This window comes from Erpetoichthys calabaricus, chromosome 17 (genome assembly GCF_900747795.2).
Source record: "Erpetoichthys calabaricus chromosome 17, fErpCal1.3, whole genome shotgun sequence".
In the NCBI taxonomy this organism is placed as follows: Eukaryota; Metazoa; Chordata; class Cladistia; order Polypteriformes; family Polypteridae; genus Erpetoichthys; species Erpetoichthys calabaricus.
Genome location: NC_041410.2, coordinates 78644084 through 78655434, shown reverse-complemented (window position 1 = coordinate 78655434; position 11351 = coordinate 78644084).

The following is an 11351-nucleotide window of genomic DNA, read 5'->3' as shown; positions in this document are numbered from 1 at the left end:
CTTAGCTGTCCAGTGTTAGATACCATAGATGTACAGTATATTCTATCAGAAGCTTTGTTATCTCCGTTCTGCATGAAAACATGAGATTAAAAATGTTTCTCTGCCATCATTATAGGCTACACAAAGTAAGCAACATATAATATCATTTTTGGATGAAATATTCCTTTTAATCTTTTTTATATATATAACCTTATATACTATAACCTTAACAGGCAGTGGATTTGCTTATTTTTATCCAAAAACCTGGACACAGAATGCTGTGTGCCACCATCTTAAATAACACAATGGTGCTGGCATCAGACACCATGCAGCACAACAATAAATAAGATGGCTGTGCCCATGAAAAATAAACAATATTCCGTTAAATAATTAAATATTCCCCTCCTTTAACCGTCACCTTATCGTGGTGGAGGGGTTTGCGTGTCCCAATGATCCTAGGAGCTCTGTTGTCCGGGGCTTTATGCCCCTGGTAGGGCCACCCAAGGCAAACTGGTCCTAGGTGAGGGATGAGACAAAGAGCGGTTAAACAAACCTCCTATGAAGAAAAACAATTTTGGACGGCGTTTTCCCTTGCCTGGACGCGGGTCACCGGGGCCCCACTCTGGAGCCAGGCCTGGAGGTGGGGCTCGATGGCGAGCGCCTGGTGGCCGGGCCTGCACCCATGGGGCTCGGCCGGGCACAGCCCGAAGAGGCAACGTGGGTCCCCCTTCCCATGGGCTCACCACCTATGGGAGGGTCCAAGGAGGTTGGGTGCAGTGTGAGTTGGGTGGTGGCTGAAGGCGGGGACCTTGGCGGTCCGATCCTCGGCTACAGAAACTGGCTCTTGGGACGTGGAATGTCACCTCTCTGAAGGGGAAGGAGCCTGAGCTAGTGCGCGAAGTTGAGAGGTTCCGGCTAGATATAGTCAGACTCACCTCGACGCACAGCTTGGACTCTGGAACCAATCTCCTTGAGAGGGGCTGGACTCTCTACCACTCTGGAGTTGCCCCCGGTGAGAGGCGCCGAGCAGGTTTGGGTATACTTATTGCCCCCCAACTTGGAGCCTGTACATTGGGGTTTACCCCGGTGGACGAGAGGGTAGCCTCCCTTCGCCTTCGGGTGGGGGGACGGGTCCTAACTGTTGTTTGTGCGTATGCACCGAACAGCAGTTCGGAGTACCCACCCTTTTTGGAGTCCCTGGAGGGGGTGCTAGAGGGCATACCTTCTGGGGACTCCCTCGTTCTGCTGGGAGACTTCAATGCTCACGTGGGCAATGACAGTGAGACCTGGAAGGGTGTGATTGGGAGGAATGGCCCCCCTGATCTGAACCCGAGTGGTGTTTTGTTATTGGACTTCTGTGCTCGTCACGGATTGTCCATAACGAACACCATGTTCAAGCATAGGGGTGTTCATATGTGCACTTGGCACCAGGACACCCTAGGCCTCAGTTCGATGATCGACTTTGTGGTCGTGTTGTCGGACTTGCGGCCACATGTCTTGGACACTCGGGTGAAGAGAGGGGCGGAGCTGTCAACTGATCACCACCTGGTGGTGAGTTGGCTTCGATGGTGGGGGAGGATGCCGGTCAGGCGTGGTAGGCCCAAACGTGTTGTGAGTGTCTGCTGGGAACGTCTGGCAGAGCCCCCTGTCAGAAGTAGCTTCAACTCCCACCTCCGGCTGAACTTCGATCACATCCCGAGGGAGGTGGGGGACATTGAGTCCGAATGGGCCATGTTCCATGCCTCTATTGTTGAGGCAGCTGACCAGAGCTGTGGCCATAAGGTGGTCGGTGCCTGTCGTGGCGGCAATCCCCGAACCCGTTGGTGGACACTGGCGGTGAAGGATGCCGTCAAGCTGAAGAAGGAGTCCTACAGGACCCTTTTGTCCTGTGGGACCCCGGAGGCAGCTGATAGGTACCGGCAGGCCAAGCGGAATGCGGCTTTGGTGGTTGCTGAGGCAAAAACTCGGGTGTGGGAGGAGTTTGGGGAGGCCATGGAGAATGACTTTCGGACGGCTTCGAGGAGATTCTGGTCCACCATCCGGCGTCTCAGGAAGGGGAAGCAGTGCAGTGTAAACACTGTATATGGTGGGGATGGTGCGCTGCTGACCTCGACTCGGGACGTTGTGGGTCGGTGGGGGGAATACTTCGAAGACCTCCTCAATCCCATTAACATGCCTTCCAATGAGGAAGCAGAGCCTGGGGACTCAGAGGTGGGCTCCCCCATCTCTGGGACTGAGGTCACCGAGGTGGTCAAAAAACTCCTTGGTGGCAGGGCCCCGGGGGTGGATGAGATACGCCCGGAGTTCCTCAAGGCTCTGGATGTTGTAGGACTGTCTTGGCTGACACGCCTCTGCAACATCGCATGGACATCAGGGACAGTGCCTCTGGATTGGCAGACCGGGGTGGTGGTCCCCCTCTTTAAGAAGGGGGATCGGAGGGTGTGTTCCAACTACAGAGGGATCACACTCCTCAGCCTCCCTGGAAAAGTCTATTCAGGGGTCCTGGAGAGGAGGGTCCGTCGGATAGTCGAGCCTCGGATTCAGGAGGAACAGTGTGGTTTTCGTCCTGGTCGCGGAACAGTGGACCAGCTCTATACCCTTAGCAGGGTCCTGGAGGGTGCATGGGAGTTTGCCCAACCAGTCTACATGTGTTTTGTGGACTTAGAAAAGGCATTCGACCGTGTCCCTCGGGGAATCCTGTGGGGGGTACTCCGAGAGTATGGGGTACTGGCCCCCCTGATAAGGGCTGTTCAGTCCCTGTACGATCGGTGCCAGAGCTTGGTCCGCATTGCCGGCAGTAAGTCGAACCCGTTTCCAGTGAGAGTTGGACTCAGCCAGGGCTGCCCTTTGTCACCGATTCTGTTCATAACTTTTATGGACAGAATTTCTAGGCGCAGCCAGGGTGTTGAGGGGGTCCGGTTTGGTGGGCTCAGGATTGGGTCACTGCTTTTTGCAGATGATGTTGTCCTGTTTGCTTCATCAGGCCGTGATCTTCAGCTCTCTCTGGATCGGTTCGCAGCCGAGTGTGAAGCGGCTGGGATGAGAATCAGCACCTCCAAATCCGAGACCATGGTCCTCAGCCAGAAAAGGGCGGAGTGTCCTCTCAGGGTTGGTAGCGAGATCCTGCCCCAAGTGGAGGAGTTCAAGTATCTCGGGGTCTTGTTCATGAGTGAGGGAAGAATGGAGCGTGAGATCGACAGGCGGATCGGTGCGGCATCCGCAGTAATGCGGGCGTTGCATCGGTCTGTCGTGGTGAAAAAGGAGCTGAGCCGCAAGGCGAAGCTCTCAATTTACCAGTCGATCTATGTTCCTACCCTCACCTATGGTCATGAGCTATGGGTAGTGACCGAAAGAACGAGATCGCGAATACAAGCGGCTGAAATGAGTTTCCTCCGCAGGGTGTCTGGGCTCTCCCTTAAAGATAGGGTGAGAAGCTCAGTCATCCGGGAGGGGCTCAGAGTAGAGCCGCTGCTCCTCCGCATCGAGAGGAGTCAGATGAGGTGGCTCGGGCATCTGATCAGGATGCCTCCTGGACGCCTCCCTGGTGAGGTGTTCCGGGCACGTCCAACCGGGAGGAGGCCCCGGGGAAGACCCAGGACACGCTGGAGGGACTATGTCTCTCGACTGGCCTGGGAACGCCTTGGGATTCTCCCGGAAGAGCTAGAAGAAGTGGCCGGGGAGAGGGAAGTCTGGGCATCTCTGCTCAAGCTGCTGCCCCCGCGACCCGACCTCGGATAAGCGGGAGACAATGGATGGATGGATGGATGGATAATTAAATATTCCAAGGTCACTAAATATAACAGTACACGACAGAAGTTAATTACTGTGCATGTAAGCCAAACAACTCCATCACACAGTGCATTCCCTCATCTTAGATTCTTTGGCACAAAAATATTACGTATTATAATTATGAACTATAACTATTCCTCCTTCATTTGGTTTCTGTTCTTGGTCTCCTGCTGCAACAATTGGTGCCAAAGCCTTACTATTAGCCCCCTTCCTGCCCAAGGAAGGGCAGCTGAGATATTGGGAGCCATGGAATCAATGGATTCAAAGATTCTGTCATCAGATGGGACAACCCAGCATGACTTTGCTCTACAATACCTAGGAGGTGATGGGCAGCCAGTAGGTTGAGGTCACCACGATTGTGATGATATTTGACTTTGTCTTGGACTTTCTGTGTTATAACTGACTGTGGGTCCCTCCAAAGTTTATATTCTCTAGAGATGCTGCTAACTGGAGTTTTTGTTTTCCTCTCCTCCATCGTCAACTGGCCATAACTGAACAACTAATCAATGGACAGTTATTTTTTTGAGGTTCCACTTCTATTAATCTACTAGCAAAATACCCATGCTTTGCAGCGGCGAAGTACTGCTTTAAAATTTTAAATAATAAACTGAGGGGAAATATACCAATAATTATTTGTTAAGGATCTCTTTGTATACCATGTTGTCAGTTTGCCCCTCTGCTTGTAATATGACCAAGCTGTGCGCTGAGCTTACTCTTGAACATGCAACGTATAGTTGGCCATGTGAAAAGCAATCTTGCCTCAAATCAATGCCAACCTTTTGTAGGGTCTGTCTCTGAGACTTATTAATTGTCATTGCGAAGCAGAGCCTTACTGGAAATTGTAGGCGTTTGAATTGAAATGGGAGATCAGAGGGTATAACGGGGATGCGAGGAATAAAAACTCTCTCCCCTGAGCCACCGCCAGTAAAAATAGTTGCCTCAATGAGGTTCTTTTGCAGGCATGTGACCTGAAGTCTCGTGCCATTACAAAGTTTTGGTGGCTGTAAGTTTCTCAGTAACATTATTGGTGCCCCAACCTTCAAAATTAGATTATACTCAGGAGTGCCTGGAGGATTCAGAGTGTGGACCGAGCTGCAGGCAATGGACGTATATATGTAGGTAAGTAGGATTCAGTTAGCGTTGGGAACCCGCGTACCAAATTCCTTGAAGATGGGCCCATTAAGTAACAAAGACCGTTGGAAAGTTCAATATGGCGGCCGACAGTGGTGTCATACCACCAAAATAAGTACGTACATCGGTTTCGGTTAGCGCAGGGAAGCTGCCTACCAAATTTCATGAAGATGGGGCCATGAATAAGAAAGTTTAACATGGCGGACGTTGTCAACCGTTATGACCGTTACGTGTAGAATTTCGAAATGAAACCTGCTTAACTTTTGTAAGTAAGCTGTAAGGAATGAGCCTGCCAAATTTCAGCCTTCTACCTACACGGGAAGTTGGAGAGTCAGTGATGAGTGAGTCAGTGAGGGCTTTGCCTTTTATTAGTATAGATTTCAGACTACTTTATTTTCCTGCTTGCGTAAACAAATCTGTACCTTTATGTGTATTTATTATGTACCATATATACTCAAGTATAAGCCAACCCGACTATAAGCTGAGGTACCTAATTTTACCTACAAAAACTGGAAAAACTGGAAACACTTATTGACTCGAGTATAAGCCTAGGGTGGGAAATGCAGCAGCTACTGGTAAGTTTCAATAATCAAAATAAATACCAATAAAATTACCGTACATTAATTGAGGCATCAGTAGGTTCAATGTTTTTGAGTATTTATTTCAAAGAAAACAGTAAACTAACTCTGTAAATGGAGAAGAGGGTCAACAAAAACAATATGGTATCTCTCTCACTCACTCTTTCTCTCGTGTGTGTGTGGGTGTGTGTGTGTGTGTGTGCGTGTCTCTCCCTCTCGTACACGCGTGTGTGTACTGTACACTCCAGCTTTCTGTCGGGTTGGCGGGGGCAGTGGGACCTGACTCGAATATAAGCTGAGGGTGACTTTTTCAGCACGTTTTGGGTGCTGAAAAACTCGGCTTATATTCGAGTACATACGGTAATTAGTAATCTGTAATGTTTGCAATTACATTTACCTGTGCAATTGTTAGAGCACTTTCAGTCTGCACCCTGAAGAGCGCTATACAGAACTAAACTGACTTGAAAAAATAATTTAGCTGTCTTGCCATGTATTTAAGACTTCATTACATAACTCATTCCCTTATCTTAGATCCATCACTTATGTGTTATCTGGTAAAATCCAGTTGGGTTTTAAGATGTTGAATTTCTTGAGTTTATATTCTTCAATATGATAACCACCTGCAGCCATGCACAAAACGTACTTACATACAGTAAGTGATCCTTATGACTTTTTGAATCACCTACACTTATCAATTTAACATGACTAATAACTCAAAGCTAAAACTCTTGTTCCACCATCTTTTACACTGCCATTCTTGCTGCAAAACAAGTTTAATGGAAACACCACATTGCAATGTAGATGTTGTATTATCAGAATGAACTCTGCGTAGAAAAACATATCCACAATTTAAATAAATAAGTCACAGATTAGGCGGCATGGTGGCACAGTGGGTAGCGCTGCTGCCTTGCACTTAGGAGACCTGGGTTCGCTTCTCGGGTCCTCCCTGTGTGGAGTTTGTATGTTCTCCCTGTGTCTGCGTGGGTTTTCTCCCACAGTCCAAAGACATGCTGGTTAGGTGCATTGGCGATTCTAAATTGTCCCTATTGTGTGCTTGGTATGTGTGTGCCCTGCGGTGGGCTGGTGCCCTGCCCGGGTTTTGTTCCCTGCCTTGCGCCCTGTGTTGGCCGGGATTGGCTCCAGCAGACCCCCGTGACCCTGTAGTTAGGATATAGCAGGTTGGATAATGGATGGATGGATGGAAGTTACAAATTAGATTGAGGAGTGCAAAAATTTCCAGATGTTTCAGTGCTCCAATGACTTCTCCTAACTTACTGATCAGGCAATATAACTGCATCCTACACTCTATAACTTCTTTTAAAATGTACACATTTTATTTTATATGACTTGTCTATTTTTAACTTGTAATTTTTTTTTTTAATTATTTTTTAGCTTTATTGGATCTAGAGTGACTTGTTTTTCTCGTCATGCACATTTCATTGTATGTTGACCCTGTGTTAACCTATATATGACAAATAAACCTAAACCTAAACCTAGACAGCATGTGAGTGATAACAGGGCAGCAACTTTTTAAAAAAATTGGAAATAAGTTGCCACAGTTTCCACAAAATTTCCACATTGGCAGCCAAAAAGATCTGTTTTGCTCTTGTCTGACTATTATTTTCATACCACAGCTTTATCCCTTGCTTTCTGTCTAGACAACACTACAAAGACTTGAGATGTTTGGCCTTGTTTCTTGAGACCCTGCCATACAAACCAGTAACACGCAGCACTCTTTACATCACTGGCTAATTCAGTTTAACATCACTTTCTACTACCAACACTCTATTGAAGCAATATTCAGCTTCTCTCACACATCTATTTGTTTGATCACTGAGTTCTGTTCTTTCTAAGCAAAGTCTCTGTGGTATGATGCAGTGTTCACTACTCAAATTACTCATTAAATAATGCTTGCAGGATCAACCAAACCTTTTTGATATTTATTTCACTCCTGTATGCCTTTTCATTAACTTCCTCCTGGAATTTGTGAGCAAGCTCTTTGGTCTTCATTGTTGCATATGCCTTTCAGCTTCACTCCCTAAATAATGCACCTGACAAAAGCAAATGTATTAAACATTAAAATATGGCAGAATCCAGCTGACTCATTGAGTGGTTTGTTTAGAGAGTTTTTTGTGTTCGAACCTGAATTAAATGAGGCCTGTCACTTCACGTTATTTGAATAGATAAGTTTGCATTTATATTAAAATTTAAGCATCTATGAACAGTAATTGAGTTGTTCTTATTTATAGATACGTGGGATTGCTTGTAATAGTCTGTAACTGTGTCATAAATTAGAACTTAAAAAGCAATGGATAACTACTGCCTATTTGATAGATTCATATCTAAAAATGCCTTTAATGTACAGTACATAAAACACGGCATGGATAAAAAAACAATTATGTGCAATTTGTGAAAGTTTACAGTCGACATTAAAGATTGACAATTTTAAACTGGCCTTTACAGTGTCAGGGTAATAAATACTTGAACTCAACATCCAAATGTAAAACTGTTTTTTGAAACAACGTTTCTGCCTTGACACCCACACACCAACCCACCTTAAGATGGCAGTAAGTGTAAGGCAATGCACATGAAGCAAAAGAACTTAAAACGTTCCTATAAAATTAATGAAAAGCTCAGTGGCACAGCAGGTAGTGCTGTTACTCCGTAAGAACCATATTTGATTCTGAGCTGAGACATATTTATCAGTGGACACAACATCTCTCACAGTTTAGAAACACGGCCCACTGTCAGGTCACCTAATGACTCTGCATTGCTTTGGAGTAATGGTATATACATGGCTGTCTTTGCTAGAGTCTTAGGAGAGACTGTCTTACATACAAGGCTGGTTTATGCCTTACGCACACTAATGTCCAGTTAAGCTTCTTTTTCATGGTACAGATAATGAAAATAAATAGAAAAGAAGTATAAATGGAGGGGGCGGCACAGTGGCGCAGTGGGTAGCGCTGCTGCCTCGCAGTTACGAGACCCGAGTTCACATCTCGGGTCCTCCCTGTGTGGAGTTTGCATGTTCTCCCCGTGTCTGTGTGGGTTTCCTCCGGGTGCTTCGGTTTCCTCCCACAGTCCAAAGACATGCAGGTTAGGTGCATTGGTGATTCCAAATTGTCCCTAGTGTGTGCTTGGTGTGTGTGTGTGTGCCCTGCAGTGGGCTGGCACCCTCTGCCCGGGGTTTGTCTCCTGCCTTGCACCCTGTGTTGGCTGGGATTGGCTCCAGCAGACCCCCCCGTGACCCTGTAGTTAAGATATAGTGGGTTGGATAATGGATATAAATGGAGGAGACATTTCCAACAACCATACAGTGCCAATGTTGTTATATAATATTGAATCACAGAGAAATTTAGTTTGGCTTTCATGACACTGATCAACAGAAAAAGTCTCTTTAATGACAAAGTGAAAACAGATTTCTGCAAAGTCGTCTAAATAACAAATATATAACACAAAATAACTGATCACATAAATATTCACTCCTTTCAAGTCAGCATTTAGTAGAAGCTCGTTTGACAGCCATAATAGCCACAAGGTCTGTGTGCATGTGTCTTGGATGCCATTTTCCCCTATTCTTCTTTATAAAACTGCTCAGCTCTCACATTGCACAGGGGATCATACATGAACAGCATTTTTCAGGTCCAGCTACAAATTCTCACTTGGACTGAGATCTGGACTCTGACTCAGCCACACCAGGACATTAACATTGTTGATTTTAAGCCATTCCTGTGTAGCCTTGTGCTTGGGGGTCATTGTCTTTCTGGAAATTAAAACTTTTCCCATGGAGCAAGTTTCTTGCAGACTACAAGAGGTTATCTTTGTATTTTTCTGCATTTATTTTCTCCTGTACACTCACAAGTCTTCCATCTCCTGCTACAAAGAATGATCCTCACATCATGAAGCTGATACCACCATGCTTCACAGTGGGGATGTTGCACTTTATTCTAACATGGTGTTTAATCTGAGGGATGAAAAGCTAAATTTCAGTCACATCAGACCACAGAACCTTCTTCCAACTTAATTCAGATTCTCCAATATGCCTTCTGGACAAACTCCAGCCAAGATGTCAGTTGTATTTACCCTCCCAGATGAGGTGCCTCACTGAAACCCCTTGACTACAGACAGGTGACCTCCTAATGATGTGACTTCTAAAACCAACTGGCTGCACGAGTGATGCAATAGGTGTGTCATGTTAAGGGTGGAACCTACTGTATGTGCTTAGGTGTTTGTATTTAATATTTGTAATTAATTTAGAGCACTTTGCAGGGATCTGTTTTCAGTTTGACATTATTAAGTGTTTTTCTGTTGATAAGTGTAAAAAAAAAAAAATTAAATCCACTGTGATAAAATGATGTATATAAAATAAAATGTAAAAACTTCTACGTGGGTAAAAACTTTTATACACATTATATGTAAAGGGTTAGAAACAGTTATAGGGAGGTCATTTATTTCTAGAAAAAAGAAACATAAAATGGAGGAGGAGATGCCTAGCATGAGCCTTTTTATGCAAGAAAATTCCTTCTTTTTTACATACCTGATACAATTCAGATTAATTTTGCTAAATCTAAATAAGATATAGATATATTATCTTCAATTGTGATTACAGTAATCCCTCCTCTATCGCGTGGGTTGCGTTCCAGACCCCCCCGCGAAAGGTGAAAATCCGAGAAGTAGAAACCATATGTTTATATGGTTATTTTTATATTGTCATGCTTGGGTCACAGATTTGCATAGAAACACAGGAGGTTGTAGAGAGACAGGAATGTTATTCAAACACTGCAAACAAACATTTGTCTCTTTTTCAAAAGTTTAAACTGTGCTCCATAACAAGACAGAGATGATAGTTCCATCTCGCAATTAAAAGAATGCAAACATATCTTCCTCTTCAAAGGAGTGCGCGTCAGGAGCTGATAATGTCAGAGAGATAGACAGAAAAAAGCAAACAATCAGAAATCAATAGGGCTGTTTGGCTTTTAAGTATGCGAAGCACCGCCGGACAACGCAGCTGCTAGGAAGGGAGCAACGTTAAGGTAACCTTTCAGCATTTTTTTAGAGGAGCGTCCGTATCGTCTAGTGGTGCGAACAGCCCCCCCTGCTCACACCCCCTCCGTCAGGAGCACAGAATGTCAGAGAGAGAGAGAGAGAGAGACAGAGAAAAACAAACAATTAAAAATCAATACGTGCCGTTCGAGCTTTTAAGTATGCGAAGCACCATGCAGGAAGCATATCGCTTGACAAAACAGCCACATTTAAGCCCAGCAAGGAAGAGAGCAATGTGAAGGTAATCTTTCAGTGTTTTTTGAGGAGTGGCATTATCTTCTAGGGGTGCGAACAGCCCCCGTGCTCACAATATATTTGAGGAGTTTTATTTAATATGTAATACAGTAATCCCTCGCTATATCGCGCTTCGTCTTTCGCGGCTTCACTCTATCGCGGATTTTATATGTAAGCATATTTAAATATATATTGCGGATATTTTGCTGGTTCGCAGGTTTCTGCGGACAATGGGTCTTTTAATTTCTGGTACATGCTTCCTCAGTTGGTTTGCCCAGTTGATTTCATACAAGGGACGCTATTGCTCTCTTCTGAGCAGCTGCTTTATCAAGCGACACGCCTCCCCCACGGTGCTTCGCATACTTAAAAGCTCGAAGGGCACGTATTGATTTTTGATTGTCAGAGAGACAGAAAGAAAAAAAACAAACATTCTCTGCTCCTGATGGAGTGGGTGTGAGCAGGGGGGCTGTTCGCACCCCTAGACGATACGGACACTTTTCTAAAAATGCTGAAAGATTATCTTCACGTTGCTCTCTTCTGAGCAGCAACTTTATCAAGCGACACGCCTCCCCCACGGTGCTTCCGCATACTTAAAAG